The sequence below is a fragment of the Eschrichtius robustus genome, chromosome 1 (assembly GCF_028021215.1).
Source record: "Eschrichtius robustus isolate mEscRob2 chromosome 1, mEscRob2.pri, whole genome shotgun sequence".
In the NCBI taxonomy this organism is placed as follows: domain Eukaryota; kingdom Metazoa; phylum Chordata; class Mammalia; order Artiodactyla; family Eschrichtiidae; genus Eschrichtius; species Eschrichtius robustus.
In genome coordinates, this window is record NC_090824.1 from 145,741,112 (window position 1) to 145,766,410 (window position 25,299).

Genomic DNA, 25,299 nt, shown 5'->3' on the forward strand with positions numbered 1-25,299 from the left:
GGTCTCATGGTTTCTCCAAGGTCTAGTCCTTGAAGGGAAGAAAGACAATGTGCAAGGTGGTACAATAAGATACCCAGTTGCTGCAAGGGTTTGCCCCGCCACTTTGGGCATTGGAATGGCTCCCTTGCCATTAGCTTTGGTTGCGGTCCTAAGAAGTTCCTCTGGCTTGGCAGGAGACCAGGAAGTATGCCTGCTGGTGAGTCTCCCTTGATCAGTCCAGGGGTTCCTCAGGTGCCCTTTGTCACGGGTCCCTACGAGCCGCTTTTGATGGAGGTCGTCATATTCGGCCAAGGGCCCTTCCCTTGTGGAAGATCTCTCGCCTTGAGGGTGTGTCCACTGTGTGGAATCATAAGTGCCAAGGGCGTGTTTGTCGCCAAAGAGGGCACTTGCTCTTAGGCTGAGGGGGCCCAGTTGTCCTGAGGGTGTCTCAGGGGATCAGGAAGACATCGTTTTGCTGTGATGCGGGGCAGATTGCTCAGGAGAGGAATTTCAGGGCCCGAGACCAGGGTGTTGTTGGCCGGCGGCGCTCTTTGTCCTGATGGCCGCATGCTCTGAAGGCGCCTGTGCCACGATGCTTTCACGTTTGGGTGCGTACACACAGGCAAGACGGACAGCAAATGAAATGTTGAGGAGAGATAGAACACACATCACTGGGTGGTATCGACCTGTCCCTCGCTGCGCCCGTGCACCCTCCTCAAGCCTGCGTGTGTTCTCTCACCCGAGCCAGGTGGAATGCCAGGGAAAGAATGCTAGCAGCAGCCTGGGGCCATCCGTATAATCCCTGATACCCGTTGAAAGGAGGACGGCGTGGCAAGGCGAGGCCAGGCGAAGGAGTCTCGGATGGGTCCTGGCGTGCATTCCATGAGGATCCTGCTTTAACCCTTGTTGCGGTAAGGGACACTTCTTTGCTTAACCTAAAGGTTTGGCGACGGGAACGTGTGCACCGGGGCTACACCCTCACCTTCTGGTAATTTCTCGGGGAACACGAGCTTTGATGCCCTGAGAACTGGCTGCATTTCCTGACTCATGGCTCGGCTCTGGCCACTTCTGTACGCTGATATGATTCAGCTCGCTGGCCGTCCCATGGTGGAATCTGCAACTTTGCATGTCCAACGTTTGAGCCCGTGTTTGGATCGATGATGACTCCCACAAATGCATTCCTTGGAAATCTGAACAAAATGAGTGAAAAATCCCTACCGTCTCCTCTTTGGAACTGAGGTCCAGCACGTGGCTCCCAAAAGGAAAGTAGGGAGAGGTTCACATTGCATTTGCGGCTGTGGGTGTCCACAGCCACGTTGTTCAAGTTGAGGGTTGTGGTCATCTCATGGGGAGAAGAGCCATTGGGAAAGGAGCCTGGGATGCCAATGCAGGTGGGAAGGCTTGGGACAGCTTGCCGTCTCTTTGTTCCTTGGTCTAGCCAGGACTGCTGTCCCCTGTCACGGTTCAGCATGCAGGTAGGAGAGGAAGCGTGCGCCATTGCTGGTTCTGCCACCTGCGCTTGTGTTCTACAGGCTGCCCCCACCTGCTGGTCATTGCCTTGTGGCCTCAAAGAAACAGAAGTCTGTAGGCTCAGGGTCAGAACAGGATTCCAGGCCTAGGCCAGGCTTCTTTGTCATGTTCTGCTTGGGAGACCATATGCAATTTAGGTTTCTCCTGATGAGGGGAGAAATCAAATGGGCCAGTGTTCCTGGGAGTTTAGGCAATCTGAATGGCTCCTCCTCGGGTTGTGTCCTGCTTGTGTGTGCTGTGTGAAGGGGCTGGAAAATGCCTTAGTCAAGCTTGGTCACGGCAAGCTTCCTTGGTGAGGGGTGGCTCTGGCATCTTGCCGTGACACGTTGGGATCCCGGTGGAGAGAGAGTAAGGCAAGGCGAGTGAAAGAGACACGTGAGATGGCTGACTAAGCCCACAGGTTTATTGGTGGGTGGATAGATCGACGGTGGCCATGGGGTCCCCGGAACACAATTGGGATTCCCTCAGGAGCATCTGGAAGCACGTGTAGGGAGAGAATACGGGAGCACCTTTGTGGACTGTCCCGCCTCTTTCCTCTCCTTGGTCGATTTGCTTCATGGCGGGTCCTTGTCCAGCGAAAGGTTGCCTTCATGGCACAGTATGGTGTCTTCTCATGGGGGCCGATTTAGAGGCCTTGGGGTGTTTTGTCCCTGTCTGGCCACGTTCCCCCTGTGTTGAAGATGTGAAGGTGTTCCTGAGGACAGCCAAGCATCATTTCTATACCCGGCCCACATAGCGTTCCCTGAGGATTGGAGCTCTACTAGGAGGTCATTGGGCGCAACCATGCAGAAACAAGGGAGTCGGTTGCCAAGGAAAGGCTACAGTTTTAAGGGCAGGAGAGGATGTGTGGTGTGGGTGTCATTTTTCCTGCCACCCGCTGGTGCGTCGAGACTGTGGTATCCGGCGAGCCTGGCCACAGGCCAGACAAATCATACCGGTTCAAGTGTCTAGGCTGTTGTCTGGGTTCTCTCGTTGCATGGCTGTGGGTAACAAGTTGCTTGTAGAGTACCTGGGCCTCACGGTTTCCCCAATGTCACGTCACTGATGGGCCCAGAGTGTGAAAGTGCCAGACACCACTGCAAGTTACACCATTGTTGCAAGGGTTTCCCCGCCGCGTTGAGCATCGGAATGGTTCCCGTGCCATTAGCTTTGTGTGTGGGCTAAGGGTAGGTTGCCAGTCTTGGCAGCAGGCCAGGAAGTATGGCTACAGGTGAATCTCCATTATTCAGTCCAGGAGTTCCTCTGGTGCGATTTGTCACCGGTCCCTACAAGCTGCTTTTGTTGGAGGTCGTGACATTTGTCCAAGGGTCGTTCCCTTGTGGAAGATCTCAGGGACCACATTTCCCCTTGAGGCTGAGTCCATTGTGTGGAAGCGTATGCGCCAGGAGTGGTTTGGTTCCCCAGAGGGCAGTGGCTCTTACGCTGAGTAATCCCATTTCCCCTGAGGGTGTCTCAGCGGTTCAGGATGACATCCCTCTGCTGTGTCGGTGGGGAGGCAGCTCAGGCGGGGAAGTTCAAGGCCCATACCAGGGGTTTGATGGACGGCCGTGCTCTTTGTGTTGATGCCCGTGCACTCTGAAGGCATCTGTGCCATGATGCATTCACGTTTGGCTGTGGACACACAGACATGATGGGCTGCAAATGAAATGTTGAGGTGAGATATAGCGCACATCGCAGCGCACTTCGCTGGGCAGTATCACCCTTTGCCTCTGTGCCCCCGTTCACTTTTCGCAAACATCCCTGTGTTCTGTCACACTGAGGCAGGTGGTGGAGTGCCCGGGAACAAACACCTGCAGCAGCATGGGGCCCTCTGTATAGTCCATGAAACCTGGCGAAGTGAGGACAGTGCGGCAAGTTGAGGCAAGTCGAGGCAAAAGAGTCTCAGAGTGATTTTGGCGTGAAGTACTTGAGGATCCTCGTAGGAACCTTGTGGTGGTGAGTGGAAATTCTTTGCAGAAACCTAGATGTTTGGCCACGGGGACTTGTGCCCTGAGACTACACCCTCACCTTCTTGGCTCCTCCAGTGGCACCCCAGATCCGATGCCATGATCCTTAGCTCCATTGGCAGCCCCGTGGGTCGGCTCTGGCCGCTCCTGACTGCTGACATGATTGAGATCGTTGGCTGCCCTGCGGTGGAGCCTGCAACTTTGAACGTGCAGCCTTTGAGCAGGTGGATTGATGATGACTCCCATAAATGCACTGCTTGGAACTCTGAACCAATGAATGGGTCTCAGGTTTCTCCGCGGTCATGTCACTGACAGTCCCGGGGGCGAAAATACAATGCGCCAGGGCAAGTTACCCAGTTGCTGCAAGGGTTTGCCCTGCCAGTTTGGGCATTGGAATATCTCCAATGCCAATAGCTTTCTGTACGACCCAAGGGCATCGCCTCTGGCTTGACAAGGTTCGTGGTAGAAACCTTGTGGGGGTAAACGGAACTTCTTTGAAGAAACCTAGATGTTTGGCCACGGGGACTTGTGCGGCGAGACTACCCCGTCACATTCCGGGCTCTTCCTGGGGAACCCGAGCTCCAATGCCCTGAGACTTGGGTGCACTTTCTGCCCCGTGGCTCGAGTCTGGCCGCTCCCTACTGCTGAGAGGTTTTAGCTTGCTGACAATCCGCGACTTTGCACGTCCAGCCTTTGAGCAGCTGCGTGGATCGATGATGACTCCCATAAATGCATTCCTTCAAAATCTAAACAAAATGAATGAGCAATACCTACCGTCTTCTCATCCTAACTGAGGTCCAGCACGTGGCTCCCAAAGGAAAATTAGGGAGAGGTCCATGTCGCATTTGCTACTGTGGGCGTGTGCAGCAACATTGTTCAAGTTGAGGGTGGCGGGCTTCTCGTGCAGAAAGAGCCATGTGGAAAGGAGCCTGGGATGTCCATCTACATGGGAAGGCTAAGGACAACTTGATGTCTCTGGGCACCTGAGTCTAGCCAAAACTGCTATATCCTGCCGCGGTCTGTATGCAGGTATGAAAGGAAGCGTGAGCCACTGGTACTCCTCTGGCTTCCCCTCGAGATCTACAGGCCACCCTCGAGCTCAGGTCGTTGCCTTGTTCCCGCAAGGAAGCAGAAGTCTCTGCACTCAGGGTCAGAGAAGGAGTCCTGGCCAGGCCAGGCTTCTATGTCATGTTCAGCTTGGGAGGTGGGATGTAGTTTACATTTGCCCTGATGGTCAGGGGAAATCAAATGGGCCACCGTCCCACAGATTTGGGCGACGCTGCTGGCTCCTCCTTGGGTTGTGTCCTGCTTGTGTGTTGTGTGTGGAGAGGTTGGAAAATGCCTTAGGCAATTCCAGGGGATATCAAGCTACTTAGGTGAGGGGTGGATTCGTCTGGATCCTGGTGGAGAGAGGAAGGCAAGGCGAGTGGGAAATACACGTGAGAGTGTTGGCTAAGCCCACAGGCTTACTGTTGGGTGGATAGATGTTCGGTGGACATAGGGTTCCCGGAACTCTTTTGGGATATCTTCAGGAGCATTTGGAGTCCCGTGTAGGGAAGGAACACAGGTGCACATTCATGGACCATCCCAACCTTTTCCTCTCCTTTCTCAATGTGCTTCACGGCGGGTCCTTGTTCCACTGAATGGTGCCTTCACAGCACAGTATGGTGTCTTCTCACTGGGCCCGATTTGGAGCCGTTGGGATGTTTTGTCCCTGTGTGGCCTCCTTGCCCCTATGTTGAGGATGTTAAGGTGTTCCTTCGGACAGCCCAGCGTCATTGCTATGCCCAGTCGGCATAGCATTCCCTGAGGTTTGGAGCTCTTCCCGGAGGTCTTTGGGCCCAACCATGCAGAAAGAAGCGAGTTGGCTGCCAAGGAAATGCTACAGGTTTAAGGGATGGAGTGAATGTGTGCTGCAGGGGTCATTTTGTCCTGCCGCCTTCTGGTGCTGCGAGCCTGTGATCTCCAGCATGCATGGCTTCAAGCCAGAGAAGTCATGCCGGTTCAAGGGTCCAGGATGTTGGAGGCGTTCCCTCATTGCACGGCTGTGGGTGACACGTTGGTTCTGGAGGACCAGGGTCTCATGGTTTCTCCAAGGTCTAGTCCTTGAAGGGAAGAAAGACAATGTGCAAGGTGGTACAATAAGATACCCAGTTGCTGCAAGGGTTTGCCCCGCCACTTTGGGCATTGGAATGGCTCCCTTGCCATTAGCTTTGGTTGCGGTCCTAAGAAGTTCCTCTGGCTTGGCAGGAGACCAGGAAGTATGCCTGCTGGTGAGTCTCCCTTGATCAGTCCAGGGGTTCCTCAGGTGCCCTTTGTCACGGGTCCCTACGAGCCGCTTTTGATGGAGGTCGTCATATTCGGCCAAGGGCCCTTCCCTTGTGGAAGATCTCTCGCCTTGAGGGTGTGTCCACTGTGTGGAATCATAAGTGCCAAGGGCGTGTTTGTTGCCAAAGAGGGCACTTGCTCTTAGGCTGAGGGGGCCCAGTTGTCCTGAGGGTGTCTCAGGGGATCAGGAAGACATCGTTTTGCTGTGATGCGGGGCAGATTGCTCAGGAGAGGAATTTCAGGGCCCGAGACCAGGGTGTTGTTGGCCGGCGGCGCTCTTTGTCCTGATGGCCGCATGCTCTGAAGGCGCCTGTGCCACGATGCTTTCACGTTTGGGTGCGTACACACAGGCAAGACGGACAGCAAATGAAATGTTGAGGAGAGATAGAACACACATCACTGGGTGGTATCGACCTGTCCCTCGCTGCGCCCGTGCACCCTCCTCAAGCCTGCGTGTGTTCTCTCACCCGAGCCAGGTGGAATGCCAGGGAAAGAATGCTAGCAGCAGCCTGGGGCCATCCGTATAATCCCTGATACCCGTTGAAAGGAGGACGGCGTGGCAAGGCGAAGCCAGGCGAAGGAGTCTCGGATGGGTCCTGGCGTGCATTCCATGAGGATCCTGCTTTAACCCTTGTTGCGGTAAGGGACACTTCTTTGCTTAACCTAAAGGTTTGGCGACGGGAACGTGTGCACCGGGGCTACACCCTCACCTTCTGGTAATTTCTCGGGGAACACGAGCTTTCATGCCCTGAGAACTGGCTGCATTTCCTGACTCATGGCTCGGCTCTGGGCACTTCTGTACGCTGATATGATTCAGCTCGCTGGCCGTCCCATGGTGGAATCTGCAAATTTGCATGTCCAACGTTTGAGCCCGAGTTTGGATCGATGATGACTCCCACAAATGCATTCCTTGGAAATCTGAACAAAATGAGTGAAAAATCCCTACCGTCTCCTCTTTGGAACTGAGGTCCAGCACGTGGCTCCCAAAAGGAAAGTAGGGAGAGGTTCACATTGCATTTGCGGCTGTGGGTGTCCACAGCCACGTTGTTCAAGTTGAGGGTTGTGGTCATCTCATGGGTAGAAGAGCCATTGGGAAAGGAGCCTGGGATGCCAATGCAGGTGGGAAGGCTTGGGACAGCTTGCCGTCTCTTTGTTCCTTGGTCTAGCCAGGACTGCTGTCCCCTGTCACGGTTCAGCATGCAGGTAGGAGAGGAAGCGTGCGCCATTGCTGGTTCTGCCACCTGCGCTTGTGTTCTACAGGCTGCCCCCACCTGCTGGTCATTGCCTTGTGGCCTCAAAGAAACAGAAGTCTGTAGGCTCAGGGTCAGAACAGGATTCCAGGCCTAGGCCAGGCTTCTTTGTCATGTTCTGCTTGGGAGACCATATGCAATTTAGGTTTCTCCTGATGAGGGGAGAAATCAAATGGGCCAGTGTTCCTGGGAGTTTAGGCAATCTGATGGCTCCTCCTCGGGTTGTGTCCTGCTTGTGTGTGCTGTGTGAAGGGGCTGGAAAATGCCTTAGTCAAGCTTGGTCACGGCAAGCTTCCTTGGTGAGGGGTGGCTCTGGCATCTTGCCGTGACACGTTGGGATCCCGGTGGAGAGAGAGTAAGGCAAGGCGAGTGAAAGAGACACGTGAGATGGCTGACTAAGCCCACAGGTTTATTGGTGGGTGGATAGATCGACGGTGGCCATGGGGTCCCCGGAACACATTTGGGATTCCCTCAGGAGCATCTGGAGGCACGTGTAGGGAGAGAATACGGGAGCACCTTTGTGGACTGTCCCGCCTCTTTCCTCTCCTTGGTCGATTTGCTTCATGGCGGGTCCTTGTCCAGCGAAAGGTTGCCTTCATGGCACAGTATGGTGTCTTCTCATGGGGGCCGATTTAGAGGCCTTGGGGTGTTTTGTCCCTGTCTGGCCACGTTCCCCCTGTGTTGAAGATGTGAAGGTGTTCCTGAGGACAGCCAAGCATCATTTCTATACCCGGCCCACATAGCGTTCCCTGAGGATTGGAGCTCTACTAGGAGGTCATTGGGCGCAACCATGCAGAAACAAGGGAGTCGGTTGCCAAGGAAAGGCTACAGTTTTAAGGGCAGGAGAGGATGTGTGGTGTGGGTGTCATTTTTCCTGCCACCCGCTGGTGCGTCGAGACTGTGGTATCCGGCGAGCCTGGCCACAGGCCAGACAAATCATACCGGTTCAAGTGTCTAGGCTGTTGTCTGGGTTCTCTCGTTGCATGGCTGTGGGTAACAAGTTGCTTGTAGAGTACCTGGGCCTCACGGTTTCCCCAATGTCACGTCACTGATGGGCCCAGAGTGTGAAAGTGCCAGACACCACTGCAAGTTACACCATTGTTGCAAGGGTTTCCCCGCCGCGTTGAGCATCGGAATGGTTCCCGTGCCATTAGCTTTGTGTGTGGGCTAAGGGTAGGTTGCCAGTCTTGGCAGCAGGCCAGGAAGTATGGCTACAGGTGAATCTCCATTATTCAGTCCAGGAGTTCCTCTGGTGCGATTTGTCACCGGTCCCTACAAGCTGCTTTTGTTGGAGGTCGTGACATTTGTCCAAGGGTCGTTCCCTTGTGGAAGATCTCAGGGACCACATTTCCCCTTGAGGCTGAGTCCATTGTGTGGAAGCGTATGCGCCAGGAGTGGTTTGGTTCCCCAGAGGGCAGTGGCTCTTACGCTGAGTAATCCCATTTCCCCTGAGGGTGTCTCAGCGGTTCAGGATGACATCCCTATGCTGTGTCGGTGGGGAGGCGGCTCAGGCGGGGAAGTTCAAGGCCCATACCAGGGGTTTGATGGACGGCCGTGCTCTTTGTGTTGATGCCCGTGCACTCTGAAGGCATCTGTGCCATGATGCATTCACGTTTGGCTGTGGACACACAGACATGATGGGCTGCAAATGAAATGTTGAGGTGAGATATAGCGCACATCGCAGCGCACTTCGCTGGGCGGTATCACCCTTTGCCTCTGTGCCCCCGTTCACTTTTCGCAAACATCCCTGTGTTCTGTCACACTGAGGCAGGTGGTGGAGTGCCCGGGAACAAACACCTGCAGCAGCATGGGGCCCTCTGTATAGTCCATGAAACCTGGCGAAGTGAGGACAGTGCGGCAAGTTGAGGCAAGTCGAGGCAAAAGAGTCTCAGAGTGATTTTGGCGTGAAGTACTTGAGGATCCTCGTAGGAACCTTGTGGTGGTGAGTGGAAATTCTTTGCAGAAACCTAGATGTTTGGCCACGGGGACTTGTGCCCTGAGACTACACCCTCACCTTCTTGGCTCCTCCAGTGGCACCCCAGATCCGATGCCATGATCCTTAGCTCCATTGGCAGCCCCGTGGGTCGGCTCTGGCCGCTCCTGACTGCTGACATGATTGAGATCGTTGGCTGCCCTGCAGTGGAGCCTGCAACTTTGAACGTGCAGCCTTTGAGCAGGTGGATTGATGATGACTCCCATAAATGCACTGCTTGGAACTCTGAACCAATGAATGGGTCTCAGGTTTCTCCGCGGTCATGTCACTGACAGTCCCGGGGGCGAAAATACAATGCGCCAGGGCAAGTTACCCAGTTGCTGCAAGGGTTTGCCCTGCCAGTTTGGGCATTGGAATATCTCCAATGCCAATAGCTTTCTGTGCGACACAAGGGCATCGCCTCTGGCTTGACAAGGTTCGTGGTAGAAACCTTGTGGGGGTAAACGGAACTTCTTTGAAGAAACCAAGATGTTTGGCCACGGGGACTTGTGCGGCGAGACTACCCCGTCACATTCCGGGCTCTTCCTGGGGAACCCGAGCTCCGATGCCCTGAGACTTGGGTGCACTTTCTGCCCCGTGGCTCGAGTCTGGCCGCTCCCTACTGCTGAGAGGTTTTAGCTTGCTGACAATCCGCGACTTTGCACGTCCAGCCTTTGAGCAGCTGCGTGGATCGATGATGACTCCCATAAATGCATTCCTTCAAAATCTAAACAAAATGAATGAGCAATACCTACCATCTTCTCATCCTAACTGAGGTCCAGCACGTGGCTCCCAAAGGAAAATTAGGGAGAGGTCCATGTCGCATTTGCTACTGTGGGCGTGTGCAGCAACATTGTTCAAGTTGAGGGTGGCGGGCTTCTCGTGCAGAAAGAGCCATGTGGAAAGGAGCCTGGGATGTCCATCTACATGGGAAGGCTAAGGACAACTTGATGTCTCTGGGCACCTGAGTCTAGCCAAAACTGCTATATCCTGCCGCGGTCTGTATGCAGGTATGAAAGGAAGCGTGAGCCACTGGTACTCCTCTGGCTTCCCCTCGAGATCTACAGGCCACCCTCGAGCTCAGGTCGTTGCCTTGTTCCCGCAAGGAAGCAGAAGTCTCTGCACTCAGGGTCAGAGAAGGAGTCCTGGCCAGGCCAGGCTTCTATGTCATGTTCAGCTTGGGAGGTGGGATGTAGTTTACATTTGCCCTGATGGTCAGGGGAAATCAAATGGGCCACCATCCCACAGATTTGGGCGACGCTGCTGGCTCCTCCTTGGGTTGTGTCCTGCTTGTGTGTTGTGTGTGGAGAGGTTGGAAAATGCCTTAGGCAAATCCAGGGGACATCAAGCTACTTAGGTGAGGGGTGGATTCGTCTGGATCCTGGTGGAGAGAGGAAGGCAAGGCGAGTGGGAAATACACGTGAGAGTGTTGGCTAAGCCCACAGGCTTACTGTTGGGTGGATAGATGTTCGGTGGACATAGGGTTCCCGGAACTCTTTTGGGATATCTTCAGGAGCATTTGGAGTCCCGTGTAGGGAAGGAACACAGGTGCACATTCATGGACCATCCCAACCTTTTCCTCTCCTTTCTCAATGTGCTTCACGGCGGGTCCTTGTTCCACTGAATGGTGCCTTCACAGCACAGTATGGTGTCTTCTCACTGGGCCCGATTTGGAGCCGTTGGGATGTTTTGTCCCTGTGTGGCCTCCTTGCCCCTATGTTGAGGATGTTAAGGTGTTCCTTCGGACAGCCCAGCGTCATTGCTATGCCCAGTCGGCATAGCATTCCCTGAGGTTTGGAGCTCTTCCCGGAGGTCTTTGGGCCCAACCATGCAGAAAGAAGCGAGTTGGCTGCCAAGGAAATGCTACAGGTTTAAGGGCTGGAGTGAATGTGTGCTGCAGGGGTCATTTTGTCCTGCCGCCTTCTGGTGCTGCGAGCCTGTGATCTCCAGCATGCATGGCTTCAATCAGAGAAGTCATGCCGGTTCAAGGGTCCAGGATGTTGGAGGCGTTCCCTCATTGCACGGCTGTGGGTGACACGTTGGTTCTGGAGGACCAGGGTCTCATGGTTTCTCCAAGGTCTAGTCCTTGAAGGGAAGAAAGACAATGTGCAAGGTGGTACAATAAGATACCCAGTTGCTGCAAGGGTTTGCCCCGCCACTTTGGGCATTGGAATGGCTCCCTTGCCATTAGCTTTGGTTGCGGTCCTAAGAAGTTCCTCTGGCTTGGCAGGAGACCAGGAAGTATGCCTGCTGGTGAGTCTCCCTTGATCAGTCCAGGGGTTCCTCAGGTGCCCTTTGTCACGGGTCCCTACGAGCCGCTTTTGATGGAGGTCGTCATATTCGGCCAAGGGCCCTTCCCTTGTGGAAGATCTCTCGCCTTGAGGGTGTGTCCACTGTGTGGAATCATAAGTGCCAAGGGCGTGTTTGTTGCCAAAGAGGGCACTTGCTCTTAGGCTGAGGGGGCCCAGTTGTCCTGAGGGTGTCTCAGGGGATCAGGAAGACATCGTTTTGCTGTGATGCGGGGCAGATTGCTCAGGAGAGGAATTTCAGGGCCCGAGACCAGGGTGTTGTTGGCCGGCGGCGCTCTTTGTCCTGATGGCCGCATGCTCTGAAGGCGCCTGTGCCACGATGCTTTCACGTTTGGGTGCGTACACACAGGCAAGACGGACAGCAAATGAAATGTTGAGGAGAGATAGAACACACATCACTGGGTGGTATCGACCTGTCCCTCGCTGCGCCCGTGCACCCTCCTCAAGCCTGCGTGTGTTCTCTCACCCGAGCCAGGTGGAATGCCAGGGAAAGAATGCTAGCAGCAGCCTGGGGCCATCCGTATAATCCCTGATACCCGTTGAAAGGAGGACGGCGTGGCAAGGCGAGGCCAGGCGAAGGAGTCTCGGATGGGTCCTGGCGTGCATTCCATGAGGATCCTGCTTTAACCCTTGTTGCGGTAAGGGACACTTCTTTGCTTAACCTAAAGGTTTGGCGACGGGAACGTGTGCACCGGGGCTACACCCTCACCTTCTGGTAATTTCTCGGGGAACACGAGCTTTCATGCCCTGAGAACTGGCTGCATTTCCTGACTCATGGCTCGGCTCTGGCCACTTCTGTACGCTGATATGATTCAGCTCGCTGGCCGTCCCATGGTGGAATCTGCAACTTTGCATGTCCAACGTTTCAGCCCGAGTTTGGATCGATGATGACTCCCACAAATGCTTTCCTTGGAAATCTGAACAAAATGAGTGAAAAATCCCTACCGTCTCCTCTTTGGAACTGAGGTCCAGCACGTGGCTCCCAAAAGGAAAGTAGGGAGAGGTTCACATTGCATTTGCGGCTGTGGGTGTCCACAGCCACGTTGTTCAAGTTGAGGGTTGTGGTCATCTCATGGGGAGAAGAGCCATTGGGAAAGGAGCCTGGGATGCCAATGCAGGTGGGAAGGCTTGGGACAGCTTGCCGTCTCTTTGTTCCTTGGTCTAGCCAGGACTGCTGTCCCCTGTCACGGTTCAGCATGCAGGTAGGAGAGGAAGCGTGCGCCATTGCTGGTTCTGCCACCTGCGCTTGTGTTCTACAGGTTGCCCCCACCTGCTGGTCATTGCCGTGTGGCCTCAAAGAAACAGAAGTCTGTAGGCTCAGGGTCAGAACAGGATTCCAGGCCTAGGCCAGGCTTCTTTGTCATGTTCTGCTTGGGAGACCATATGCAATTTAGGTTTCTCCTGATGAGGGGAGAAATCAAATGGGCCAGTGTTCCTGGGAGTTTAGGCAATCTGATGGCTCCTCCTCGGGTTGTGTCCTGCTTGTGTGTGCTGTGTGAAGGGGCTGGAAAATGCCTTAGTCAAGCTTGGTCACGGCAAGCTTCCTTGGTGAGGGGTGGCTCTGGCATCTTGCCGTGACACGTTGGGATCCCGGTGGAGAGAGAGTAAGGCAAGGCGAGTGAAAGAGACACGTGAGATGGCTGACTAAGCCCACAGGTTTATTGGTGGGTGGATAGATCGACGGTGGCCATGGGGTCCCCGGAACACATTTGGGATTCCCTCAGGAGCATCTGGAGGCACGTGTAGGGAGAGAATACGGGAGCACCTTTGTGGACTGTCCCGCCTCTTTCCTCTCCTTGGTCGATTTGCTTCATGGCGGGTCCTTGTCCAGCGAAAGGTTGCCTTCATGGCACAGTATGGTGTCTTCTCATGGGGGCCGATTTAGAGGCCTTGGGGTGTTTTGTCCCTGTCTGGCCACGTTCCCCCTGTGTTGAAGATGTGAAGGTGTTCCTGAGGACAGCCAAGCATCATTTCTATACTCGGCCCACATAGCGTTCCCTGAGGATTGGAGCTCTACTAGGAGGTCATTGGGCGCAACCATGCAGAAACAAGGGAGTCGGTTGCCAAGGAAAGGCTACAGTTTTAAGGGCAGGAGAGGATGTGTGGTGTGGGTGTCATTTTTCCTGCCACCCGCTGGTGCGTCGAGACTGTGGTATCCGGCGAGCCTGGCCACAGGCCAGACAAATCATACCGGTTCAAGTGTCTAGGCTGTTGTCTGGGTTCTCTCGTTGCATGGCTGTGGGTAACAAGTTGCTTGTAGAGTACCTGGGCCTCACGGTTTCCCCAATGTCACGTCACTGATGGGCCCAGAGTGTGAAAGTGCCAGACACCACTGCAAGTTACACCATTGTTGCAAGGGTTTCCCCGCCGCGTTGAGCATCGGAATGGTTCCCGTGCCATTAGCTTTGTGTGTGGGCTAAGGGTAGGTTGCCAGTCTTGGCAGCAGGCCAGGAAGTATGGCTACAGGTGAATCTCCATTATTCAGTCCAGGAGTTCCTCTGGTGCGATTTGTCACCGGTCCCTACAAGCTGCTTTTGTTGGAGGTCGTGACATTTGTCCAAGGGTCGTTCCCTTGTGGAAGATCTCAGGGACCACATTTCCCCTTGAGGCTGAGTCCATTGTGTGGAAGCGTATGCGCCAGGAGTGGTTTGGTTCCCCAGAGGGCAGTGGCTCTTACGCTGAGTAATCCCATTTCCCCTGAGGGTGTCTCAGCGGTTCAGGATGACATCCCTATGCTGTGTCGGTGGGGAGGCGGCTCAGGCGGGGAAGTTCAAGGCCCATACCAGGGGTTTGATGGACGGCCGTGCTCTTTGTGTTGATGCCCGTGCACTCTGAAGGCATCTGTGCCATGATGCATTCACGTTTGGCTGTGGACACACAGACATGATGGGCTGCAAATGAAATGTTGAGGTGAGATATAGCGCACATCGCAGCGCACTTCGCTGGGCGGTATCACACTTTGCCTCTGTGCCCCCGTTCAGTTTTCTCAAACATCCCTGTGTTCTGTCACACTGAGGCAGGTGGTGGAGTGCCCGGGAACAAACACCTGCAGCAGCATGGGGCCCTCTGTATAGTCCATGAAACCTGGCGAAGTGAGGACAGTGCGGCAAGTTGAGGCAAGTCGAGGCAAAAGAGTCTCAGAGTGATTTTGGCGTGAAGTACTTGAGGATCCTCGTAGGAACCTTGTGGTGGTGAGTGGAAATTCTTTGCAGAAACCTAGATGTTTGGCCACGGGGACTTGTGCCCTGAGACTACACCCTCACCTTCTTGGCTCTTCCAGTGGCACCCCAGATCCGATGCCATGATCCTTAGCTCCATTGGCAGCCCCGTGGGTCGGCTCTGGCCGCTCCTGACTGCTGACATGATTGAGATCGTTGGCTGCCCTGCGGTGGAGCCTGCAACTTTGAACGTGCAGCCTTTGAGCAGGTGGATTGATGATGACTCCCATAAATGCACTGCTTGGAACTCTGAACCAATGAATGGGTCTCAGGTTTCTCCGCGGTCATGTCACTGACAGTCCCGGGGGCGAAAATACAATGCGCCAGGGCAAGTTACCCAGTTGCTGCAAGGGTTTGCCCTGCCAGTTTGGGCATTGGAATATCTCCAATGCCAATAGCTTTCTGTACGACCCAAGGGCATCGCCTCTGGCTTGACAAGGTTCGTGGTAGAAACCTTGTGGGGGTAAACGGAACTTCTTTGAAGAAACCTAGATGTTTGGCCACGGGGACTTGTGCGGCGAGACTACCCCGTCACATTCCGGGCTCTTCCTGGGGAACCCGAGCTCCAATGCCCTGAGACTTGGGTGCACTTTCTGCCCCGTGGCTCGAGTCTGGCCGCTCCCTACTGCTGAGAGGTTTTAGCTTGCTGACAATCCGCGACTTTGCACGTCCAGCCTTTGAGCAGCTGCGTGGATCGATGATGACTCCCATAAATGCATTCCTTCAAAATCTAAACAAAATGAATGAGCAATACCTACCATCTTCTCATCCTAACTGAGGTCCAGCACGTGGCTCCCAAAGGAAAATTAGGGAGAGGTCCATGTCGCATTTGCTACTGTGGGCGTGTGCAGCAACATTGTTCAAGTTGAGGGTGGCGGGCTTCTCGTGCAGAAAGAGCCATGTGGAAAGGAGCCTGGGATGTCCATCTACATGGGAAGGCTAAGGACAACTTGATGTCTCTGGGCACCTGAGTCTAGCCAAAACTGCTATATCCTGCCGCGGTCTGTATGCAGGTATGAAAGGAAGCGTGAGCCACTGGTACTCCTCTGGCTTCCCCTCGAGATCTACAGGCCACCCTCGAGCTCAGGTCGTTGCCTTGTTCCCGCAAGGAAGCAGAAGTCTCTGCACTCAGGGTCAGAGAAGGAGTCCTGGCCAGGCCAGGCTTCTATGTCATGTTCAGCTTGGGAGGTGGGATGTAGTTTACATTTGCCCTGATGGTCAGGGGAAATCAAATGGGCCACCGTCCCACAGATTTGGGCGACGCTGCTGGCTCCTCCTTGGGTTGTGTCCTGCTTGTGTGTTGTGTGTGGAGAGGTTGGAAAATGCCTTAGGCAATTCCAGGGGATATCAAGCTACTTAGGTGAGGAGTGGATTCGTCTGGATCCTGGTGGAGAGAGGAAGGCAAGGCGAGTGGGAAATACACGTGAGAGTGTTGGCTAAGCCCACAGGCTTACTGTTGGGTGGATAGATGTTCGGTGGACATAGGGTTCCCGGAACTCTTTTGGGATATCTTCAGGAGCATTTGGAGTCCCGTGTAGGGAAGGAACACAGGTGCACATTCATGGACCATCCCAACCTTTTCCTCTCCTTTCTCAATGTGCTTCACGGCGGGTCCTTGTTCCACTGAATGGTGCCTTCACAGCACAGTATGGTGTCTTCTCACTGGGCCCGATTTGGAGCCGTTGGGATGTTTTGTCCCTGTGTGGCCTCCTTGCCCCTATGTTGAGGATGTTAAGGTGTTCCTTCGGACAGCCCAGCGTCATTGCTATGCCCAGTCGGCATAGCATTCCCTGAGGTTTGGAGCTCTTCCCGGAGGTCTTTGGGCCCAACCATGCAGAAAGGAGCGAGTTGGCTGCCAAGGAAATGCTACAGGTTTAAGGGCTGGAGTGAATGTGTGCTGCAGGGGTCATTTTGTCCTGCCGCCTTCTGGTGCTGCGAGCCTGTGATCTCCAGCATGCATGGCTTCAAGCCAGAGAAGTCATGCCGGTTCAAGGGTCCAGGATGTTGGAGGCGTTCCCTCATTGCACGGCTGTGGGTGACACGTTGGTTTTGGAGGACCTGGGTCTCATGTTTTCTCCAAGGTCTTGTCCTTGAAGGGAAGAAAGACAATGTGCAAGGTGCTACGATAAGATACCCAGTTGCTGCAAGGGTTTGCCCCGCCACTTTGGGCATTGGAATGGCTCCCTTGCCATTAGCTGTGGTTGCGGTCCTAAGAAGTTCCTCTGGCTTGGAAGGAGACCAGGAAGTATGCCTGCTGGTGAGTCTCCCTTGATCAGTCCAGGGGTTCCTCAGGTGCCCTTTGTCACGGGTCCCTACGAGCCGCTTTTGATGGAGGTCGTCATATTCGGCCAAGGGCCCTTCCCTTGTGGAAGATCTCTCGCCTTAAGGGTGTGTCCACTGTGTGGAATCATAAGTGCCAAGGGCGTGTTTGTTGCCAAAGAGGGCACTTGCTCTTAGGCTGAGGGGGCCCAGTTGTCCTGAGGGTGTCTCAGGGGATCAGGAAGACATCGTTTTGCTGTGATGCGGGGCAGATTGCTCAGGAGAGGAATTTCAGGGCCCGAGACCAGGGTGTTGTTGGCCGGCGGCGCTCTTTGTCCTGATGGCCGCATGCTCTGAAGGCGCCTGTGCCACGATGCTTTCACGTTTGGGTGCGTACACACAGGCAAGACGGACAGCAAATGAAATGTTGAGGAGAGATAGAACACACATCACTGGGTGGTATCGACCTGTCCCTCGCTGCGCCCGTGCACCCTCCTCAAGCCTGCGTGTGTTCTCTCACCCGAGCCAGGTGGAATGCCAGGGAAAGAATGCTAGCAGCAGCCTGGGGCCATCCGTATAATCCCTGATACCCGTTGAAAGGAGGACGGCGTGGCAAGGCGAAGCCAGGCGAAGGAGTCTCGGATGGGTCCTGGCGTGCATTCCATGAGGATCCTGCTTTAACCCTTGTTGCGGTAAGGGACACTTCTTTGCTAAACCTAAAGGTTTGGCGACGGGAACGTGTGCACCGGGGCTACACCCTCACCTTCTGGTAATTTCTCGGGGAACACGAGCTTTCATGCCCTGAGAACTGGCTGCATTTCCTGACTCATGGATCGGCTCTGGCCACTTCTGTACGCTGATATGATTCAGCTCGCTGGCCGTCCCATGGTGGAATCTGCAACTTTGCATGTCCAACGTTTGAGCCCGAGTTTGGATCGATGATGACTCCCACAAATGCATTCCTTGGAAATCTGAACAAAATGAGTGAAAAATCCCTACCGTCTCCTCTTTGGAACTGAGGTCCAGCACGTGGCTCCCAAAAGGAAAGTAGGGAGAGGTTCACATTGCATTTGCGGCTGTGGGTGTCCACAGCCACGTTGTTCAAGTTGAGGGTTGTGGTCATCTCATGGGGAGAAGAGCCATTGGGAAAGGAGCCTGGGATGCCAATGCAGGTGGGAAGGCTTGGGACAGCTTGCCGTCTCTTTGTTCCTTGGTCTAGCCAGGACTGCTGTCCCCTGTCACGGTTCAGCATGCAGGTAGGAGAGGAAGCGTGCGCCATTGCTGGTTCTGCCACCTGCGCTTGTGTTCTACAGGCTGCCCCCACCTGCTGGTCATTGCCGTGTGGCCTCAAAGAAACAGAAGTCTGTAGGCTCAGGGTCAGAACAGGATTCCAGGCCTAGGCCAGGCTTCTTTGTCATGTTCTGCTTGGGAGACCATATGCAATTTAGGTTTCTCCTGATGAGGGGAGAAATCAAATGGGCCAGTGTTCCTGGGAGTTTAGGCAATCTGATGGCTCCTCCTCGGGGTGTGTCCTGCTTGTGTGTGCTGTGTGAAGGGGCTGGAAAATGCCTTAGTCAAGCTTGGTCACGGCAAGCTTCCTTGGTGAGGGGTGGCTCTGGCATCTTGCCGTGACACGTTGGGATCCCGGTGGAGAGAGAGTAAGGCAAGGCGAGTGAAAGAGACACGTGAGATGGCTGACTAAGCCCACAGGTTTATTGGTGGGTGGATAGATCGACGGTGGCCATGGGGTCCCCGGAACACAATTGGGATTCCCTCAGGAGCATCTGGAGGCACGTGTAGGGAGAGAATACGGGAGCACCTTTGTGGACTGTCCCGCCTCTTTCCTCTCCTTGGTCGATTTGCTTCATGGCGGGTCCTTGTCCAGCGAAAGGTTGCCTTCATGGCACAGTATGGTGTCTTCTCATGGGGGCCGATTTAGAGGCCTTGGGGTGTTTTGTCCCTGTCTGGCCACGTTCCCCCTGTGTTGAAGATGTGAAGGTGTTCCTGAGGACAGCCAAGCATCATTTCTATACCCGGCCCACATAGCGTTCCCTGAGGATTGGAGCTCTACTAGGAGGTCATTGGGCGCAACCATGCAGAAACAAGGGAGTCGGTTGCCAAGGAAAGGCTACAGTTTTAAGGGCAGGAGAGGATGTGTGGTGTGGGTGTCATTTTTCCTGCCACCCGCTGGTGCGTCGAGACTGTGGTATCCGGCGAGCCTGGCCACAGGCCAGACAAATCATACCGGTTCAAGTGTCTAGGCTGTTGTCTGGGTTCTCTCGTTGCATGGCTGTGGGTAACAAGTTGCTTGTAGAGTACCTGGGCCTCACGGTTTCCCCAATGTCACGTCACTGATGGGCCCAGAGTGTGAAAGTGCCAGACACCACTGCAAGTTACACCATTGTTGCAAGGGTTTCCCCGCCGCGTTGAGCATCGGAATGGTTCCCGTGCCATTAGCTTTGTGTGTGGGCTAAGGGTAGGTTGCCAGTCTTGGCAGCAGGCCAGGAAGTATGGCTACAGGTGAATCTCCATTATTCAGTCCAGGAGTTCCTCTGGTGCGATTTGTCACCGGTCCCTACAAGCTGCTTTTGTTGGAGGTCGTGACATTTGTCCAAGGGTCGTTCCCTTGTGGAAGATCTCAGGGACCACATTTCCCCTTGAGGCTGAGTCCATTGTGTGGAAGCGTATGCGCCAGGAGTGGTTTGGTTCCCCAGAGGGCAGTGGCTCTTACGCTGAGTAATCCCATTTCCCCTGAGGGTGTCTCAGCGGTTCAGGATGACATCCCTATGCTGTGTCGGTGGGGAGGCGGCTCAGGCGGGGAAGTTCAAGGCCCATACCAGGGGTTTGATGGACGGCCGTGCTCTTTGTGTTGATGCCCGTGCACTCTGAAGGCATCTGTGCCATGATGCATTCACGTTTGGCTGTGGACACACAGACATGATGGGCTGCAAATGAAATGTTGAGGTGAGATATAGCGCACATCGCAGCGCACTTCGCTGGGCAGTATCACCCTTTGCCTCTGTGCCCCCGTTCACTTTTCTCAAACATCCCTGTGTTCTGTCACACTGAGGCAGGTGGTGGAGTGCCCGGGAACAAACACCTGCAGCAGCATGGGGCCCTCTGTATAGTCCATGAAACCTGGCGAAGTGAGGACAGTGCGGCAAGTTGAGGCAAGTTGAGGCAAAAGAGTCTCAGAGTGATTTTGGCGTGAAGTACTTGAGGATCCTCGTAGGAACCTTGTGGTGGTGAGTGGAAATTCTTTGCAGAAACCTAGATGTTTGGCCACGGGGACTTGTGCCCTGAGACTACACCCTCACCTTCTTGGCTCCTCCAGTGGCACCCCAGATCCGATGCCATGATCCTTAGCTCCATTGGCAGCCCCGTGGGTCGGCTCTGGCCGCTCCTGACTGCTGACATGATTGAGATCGTTGGCTGCCCTGCGGTGGAGCCTGCAACTTTGAACGTGCAGCCTTTGAGCAGGTGGATTGATGATGACTCCCATAAATGCACTGCTTGGAACTCTGAACCAATGAATGGGTCTCAGGTTTCTCCGCGGTCATGTCACTGACAGTCCCGGGGACGAAAATACAATGCGCCAGGGCAAGTTACCCAGTTGCTGCAAGGGTTTGCCCTGCCAGTTTGGGCATTGGAATATCTCCAATGCCAATAGCTTTCTGTACGACCCAAGGGCATCGCCTCTGGCTTGACAAGGTTCGTGGTAGAAACCTTGTGGGGGTAAACGGAACTTCTTTGAAGAAACCTAGATGTTTGGCCACGGGGACTTGTGCGGCGAGACTACCCCGTCACATTCCGGGCTCTTCCTGGGGAACCCGAGCTCCGATGCCCTGAGACTTGGGTGCACTTTCTGCCCCGTGGCTCGAGTCTGGCCGCTCCCTACTGCTGAGAGGTTTTAGCTTGCTGACAATCCGCGACTTTGCACGTCCAGCCTTTGAGCAGCTGCGTGGATCGATGATGACTCCCATAAATGCATTCCTTCAAAATCTAAACAAAATGAATGAGCAATACCTACCATCTTCTCATCCTAACTGAGGTCCAGCACGTGGCTCCCAAAGGAAAATTAGGGAGAGGTCCATGTCGCATTTGCTACTGTGGGCGTGTGCAGCAACATTGTTCAAGTTGAGGGTGGCGGGCTTCTCGTGCAGAAAGAGCCATGTGGAAAGGAGCCTGGGATGTCCATCTACATGGGAAGGCTAAGGACAACTTGATGTCTCTGGGCACCTGAGTCTAGCCAAAACTGCTATATCCTGCCGCGGTCTGTATGCAGGTATGAAAGGAAGCGTGAGCCACTGGTACTCCTCTGGCTTCCCCTCGAGATCTACAGGCCACCCTCGAGCTCAGGTCGTTGCCTTGTTCCCGCAAGGAAGCAGAAGTCTCTGCACTCAGGGTCAGAGAAGGAGTCCTGGCCAGGCCAGGCTTCTATGTCATGTTCAGCTTGGGAGGTGGGATGTAGTTTACATTTGCCCTGATGGTCAGGGCAAATCAAATGGGCCACCGTCCCACAGATTTGGGCGACGCTGCTGGCTCCTCCTTGGGTTGTGTCCTGCTTGTGTGTTGTGTGTGGAGAGGTTGGAAAATGCCTTAGGCAATTCCAGGGGATATCAAGCTACTTAGGTGAGGGGTGGATTCGTCTGGATCCTGGTGGAGAGAGGAAGGCAAGGCGAGTGGGAAATACACGTGAGAGTGTTGGCTAAGCCCACAGGCTTACTGTTGGGTGGATAGATGTTCGGTGGACATAGGGTTCCCGGAACTCTTTTGGGATATCTTCAGGAGCATTTGGAGTCCCGTGTAGGGAAGGAACACAGGTGCACATTCATGGACCATCCCAACCTTTTCCTCTCCTTTCTCAATGTGCTTCACGGCGGGTCCTTGTTCCACTGAATGGTGCCTTCACAGCACAGTATGGTGTCTTCTCACTGGGCCTGATTTGGAGCCGTTGGGATGTTTTGTCCCTGTGTGGCCTCCTTGCCCCTATGTTGAGGATGTTAAGGTGTTCCTTCGGACAGCCCAGCGTCATTGCTATGCCCAGTCGGCATAGCATTCCCTGAGGTTTGGAGCTCTTCCCGGAGGTCTTTGGGCCCAACCATGCAGAAAGAAGCGAGTTGGCTGCCAAGGAAATGCTACAGGTTTAAGGGCTGGAGTGAATGTGTGCTGCAGGGGTCATTTTGTCCTGCCGCCTTCTGGTGCTGCGAGCCTGTGATCTCCAGCATGCATGGCTTCAAGCCAGAGAAGTCATGCCGGTTCAAGGGTCCAGGATGTTGGAGGCGTTCCCTCATTGCACGGCTGTGGGTGACACGTTGGTTCTGGAGGACCAGGGTCTCATGGTTTCTCCAAGGTCTAGTCCTTGAAGGGAAGAAAGACAATGTGCAAGGTGGTACAATAAGATACCCAGTTGCTGCAAGGGTTTGCCCCGCCACTTTGGGCATTGGAATGGCTCCCTTGCCATTAGCTTTGGTTGCGGTCCTAAGAAGTTCCTCTGGCTTGGCAGGAGACCAGGAAGTATGCCTGCTGGTGAGTCTCCCTTGATCAGTCCAGGGGTTCCTCAGGTGCCCTTTGTCACGGGTCCCTACGAGCCGCTTTTGATGGAGGTCGTCATATTCGGCCAAGGGCCCTTCCCTTGTGGAAGATCTCTCGCCTTGAGGGTGTGTCCACTGTGTGGAATCATAAGTGCCAAGGGCGTGTTTGTTGCCAAAGAGGGCACTTGCTCTTAGGCTGAGGGGGCCCAGTTGTCCTGAGGGTGTCTCAGGGGATCAGGAAGACATCGTTTTGCTGTGATGCGGGGCAGATTGCTCAGGAGAGGAATTTCAGGGCCCGAGACCAGGGTGTTGTTGGCCGGCGGCGCTCTTTGTCCTGATGGCCGCATGCTCTGAAGGCGCCTGTGCCACGATGCTTTCACGTTTGGGTGCGTACACACAGGCAAGACGGACAGCAAATGAAATGTTGAGGAGAGATAGAACACACATCACTGGGTGGTATCGACCTGTCCCTCGCTGCGCCCGTGCACCCTCCTCAAGCCTGCGTGTGTTCTCTCACCCGAGCCAGGTGGAATGCCAGGGAAAGAATGCTAGCAGCAGCCTGGGGCCATCCGTATAATCCCTGATACCCGTTGAAAGGAGGACGGCGTGGCAAGGCGAGGCCAGGCGAAGGAGTCTCGGATGGGTCCTGGCGTGCATTCCATGAGGATCCTGCTTTAACCCTTGTTGCGGTAAGGGACACTTCTTTGCTTAACCTAAAGGTTTGGCGACGGGAACGTGTGCACCGGGGCTACACCCTCACCTTCTGGTAATTTCTCGGGGAACACGAGCTTTCATGCCCTGAGAACTGGCTGCATTTCCTGACTCATGGCTCGGCTCTGGCCACTTCTGTACGCTGATATGATTCAGCTCGCTGGCCGTCCCATGGTGGAATCTGCAACTTTGCATGTCCAACGTTTGAGCCCGAGTTTGGATCGATGATGACTCCCACAAATGCTTTCCTTGGAAATCTGAACAAAATGAGTGAAAAATCCCTACCGTCTCCTCTTTGGAACTGAGGTCCAGCACGTGGCTCCCAAAAGGAAAGTAGGGAGAGGTTCACATTGCATTTGCGGCTGTGGGTGTCCACAGCCACGTTGTTCAAGTTGAGGGTTGTGGTCATCTCATGGGGAGAAGAGCCATTGGGAAAGGAGCCTGGGATGCCAATGCAGGTGGGAAGGCTTGGGACAGCTTGCCGTCTCTTTGTTCCTTGGTCTAGCCAGGACTGCTGTCCCCTGTCACGGTTCAGCATGCAGGTAGGAGAGGAAGCGTGCGCCATTGCTGGTTCTGCCACCTGCGCTTGTGTTCTACAGGTTGCCCCCACCTGCTGGTCATTGCCGTGTGGCCTCAAAGAAACAGAAGTCTGTAGGCTCAGGGTCAGAACAGGATTCCAGGCCTAGGCCAGGCTTCTTTGTCATGTTCTGCTTGGGAGACCATATGCAATTTAGGTTTCTCCTGATGAGGGGAGAAATCAAATGGGCCAGTGTTCCTGGGAGTTTAGGCAATCTGATGGCTCCTCCTCGGGGTGTGTCCTGCTTGTGTGTGCTGTGTGAAGGGGCTGGAAAATGCCTTAGTCAAGCTTGGTCACGGCAAGCTTCCTTGGTGAGGGGTGGCTCTGGCATCTTGCCGTGACACGTTGGGATCCCGGTGGAGAGAGAGTAAGGCAAGGCGAGTGAAAGAGACACGTGAGATGGCTGACTAAGCCCACAGGTTTATTGGTGGGTGGATAGATCGACGGTGGCCATGGGGTCCCCGGAACACATTTGGGATTCCCTCAGGAGCATCTGGAGGCACGTGTAGGGAGAGAATACGGGAGCACCTTTGTGGACTGTCCCGCCTCTTTCCTCTCCTTGGTCGATTTGCTTCATGGCGGGTCCTTGTCCAGCGAAAGGTTGCCTTCATGGCACAGTATGGTGTCTTCTCATGGGGGCCGATTTAGAGGCCTTGGGGTGTTTTGTCCCTGTCTGGCCACGTTCCCCCTGTGTTGAAGATGTGAAGGTGTTCCTGAGGACAGCCAAGCATCATTTCTATACTCGGCCCACATAGCGTTCCCTGAGGATTGGAGCTCTACTAGGAGGTCATTGGGCGCAACCATGCAGAAACAAGGGAGTCGGTTGCCAAGGAAAGGCTACAGTTTTAAGGGCAGGAGAGGATGTGTGGTGTGGGTGTCATTTTTCCTGCCACCCGCTGGTGCGTCGAGACTGTGGTATCCGGCGAGCCTGGCCACAGGCCAGACAAATCATACCGGTTCAAGTGTCTAGGCTGTTGTCTGGATTCTCTCGTTGCATGGCTGTGGGTAACAAGTTGCTTGTAGAGTACCTGGGCCTCACGGTTTCCCCAATGTCACGTCACTGATGGGCCCAGAGTGTGAAAGTGCCAGACACCACTGCAAGTTACACCATTGTTGCAAGGGTTTCCCCGCCGCGTTGAGCATCGGAATGGTTCCCGTGCCATTAGCTTTGTGTGTGGGCTAAGGGTAGGTTGCCAGTCTTGGCAGCAGGCCAGGAAGTATGGCTACAGGTGAATCTCCATTATTCAGTCCAGGAGTTCCTCTGGTGCGATTTGTCACCGGTCCCTACAAGCTGCTTTTGTTGGAGGTCGTGACATTTGTCCAAGGGTCGTTCCCTTGTGGAAGATCTCAGGGACCACATTTCCCCTTGAGGCTGAGTCCATTGTGTGGAAGCGTATGCGCCAGGAGTGGTTTGGTTCCCCAGAGGGCAGTGGCTCTTACGCTGAGTAATCCCATTTCCCCTGAGGGTGTCTCAGCGGTTCAGGATGACATCCCTATGCTGTGTCGGTGGGGAGGCGGCTCAGGCGGGGAAGTTCAAGGCCCATACCAGGGGTTTGATGGACGGCCGTGCTCTTTGTGTTGATGCCCGTGCACTCTGAAGGCATCTGTGCCATGATGCATTCACGTTTGGCTGTGGACACACAGACATGATGGGCTGCAAATGAAATGTTGAGGTGAGATATAGCG

The 25,299-nt window shown here is 54.5% G+C and overlaps 13 non-coding genes across 13 annotated transcripts; all 13 read left to right on the forward strand.

Annotated features, from left to right (window-relative positions):
• Positions 1-1,130: 1,130 nt before the first annotated feature.
• Positions 1,131-1,222, forward strand: LOC137752846 (small nucleolar RNA SNORD116). The gene has a single exon (XR_011071302.1). It is a non-coding gene; the product is annotated as a small nucleolar RNA SNORD116 (small nucleolar RNA).
• Positions 1,223-3,681: 2,459 nt separating this feature from the next.
• Positions 3,682-3,773, forward strand: LOC137751898 (small nucleolar RNA SNORD116). The gene has a single exon (XR_011070984.1). It is a non-coding gene; the product is annotated as a small nucleolar RNA SNORD116 (small nucleolar RNA).
• Positions 3,774-4,162: 389 nt separating this feature from the next.
• Positions 4,163-4,254, forward strand: LOC137777335 (small nucleolar RNA SNORD116). Its single transcript, XR_011076501.1, has one exon. It is a non-coding gene; the product is annotated as a small nucleolar RNA SNORD116 (small nucleolar RNA).
• Positions 4,255-6,662: 2,408 nt separating this feature from the next.
• On the forward strand, positions 6,663-6,754 carry LOC137752850 (small nucleolar RNA SNORD116). The gene has a single exon (XR_011071304.1). It is a non-coding gene; the product is annotated as a small nucleolar RNA SNORD116 (small nucleolar RNA).
• Positions 6,755-9,212: 2,458 nt separating this feature from the next.
• LOC137751903 (small nucleolar RNA SNORD116) lies at positions 9,213-9,304 on the forward strand. Its single transcript, XR_011070985.1, has one exon. It is a non-coding gene; the product is annotated as a small nucleolar RNA SNORD116 (small nucleolar RNA).
• A 389-nt stretch (positions 9,305-9,693) lies between these two features.
• LOC137778371 (small nucleolar RNA SNORD116) lies at positions 9,694-9,785 on the forward strand. Its single transcript, XR_011076859.1, has one exon. It is a non-coding gene; the product is annotated as a small nucleolar RNA SNORD116 (small nucleolar RNA).
• A 2,407-nt stretch (positions 9,786-12,192) lies between these two features.
• LOC137753355 (small nucleolar RNA SNORD116) lies at positions 12,193-12,284 on the forward strand. Its single transcript, XR_011071458.1, has one exon. It is a non-coding gene; the product is annotated as a small nucleolar RNA SNORD116 (small nucleolar RNA).
• A 2,458-nt stretch (positions 12,285-14,742) lies between these two features.
• On the forward strand, positions 14,743-14,834 carry LOC137751907 (small nucleolar RNA SNORD116). The gene has a single exon (XR_011070986.1). It is a non-coding gene; the product is annotated as a small nucleolar RNA SNORD116 (small nucleolar RNA).
• Positions 14,835-15,223: 389 nt separating this feature from the next.
• On the forward strand, positions 15,224-15,315 carry LOC137778374 (small nucleolar RNA SNORD116). The gene has a single exon (XR_011076860.1). It is a non-coding gene; the product is annotated as a small nucleolar RNA SNORD116 (small nucleolar RNA).
• Positions 15,316-17,723: 2,408 nt separating this feature from the next.
• Positions 17,724-17,815, forward strand: LOC137752855 (small nucleolar RNA SNORD116). Its single transcript, XR_011071305.1, has one exon. It is a non-coding gene; the product is annotated as a small nucleolar RNA SNORD116 (small nucleolar RNA).
• Positions 17,816-20,273: 2,458 nt separating this feature from the next.
• On the forward strand, positions 20,274-20,365 carry LOC137751912 (small nucleolar RNA SNORD116). The gene has a single exon (XR_011070987.1). It is a non-coding gene; the product is annotated as a small nucleolar RNA SNORD116 (small nucleolar RNA).
• A 389-nt stretch (positions 20,366-20,754) lies between these two features.
• On the forward strand, positions 20,755-20,846 carry LOC137778378 (small nucleolar RNA SNORD116). Its single transcript, XR_011076861.1, has one exon. It is a non-coding gene; the product is annotated as a small nucleolar RNA SNORD116 (small nucleolar RNA).
• Positions 20,847-23,254: 2,408 nt separating this feature from the next.
• On the forward strand, positions 23,255-23,346 carry LOC137753358 (small nucleolar RNA SNORD116). The gene has a single exon (XR_011071459.1). It is a non-coding gene; the product is annotated as a small nucleolar RNA SNORD116 (small nucleolar RNA).
• The last annotated feature ends 1,953 nt before the right edge of the window (positions 23,347-25,299 follow it).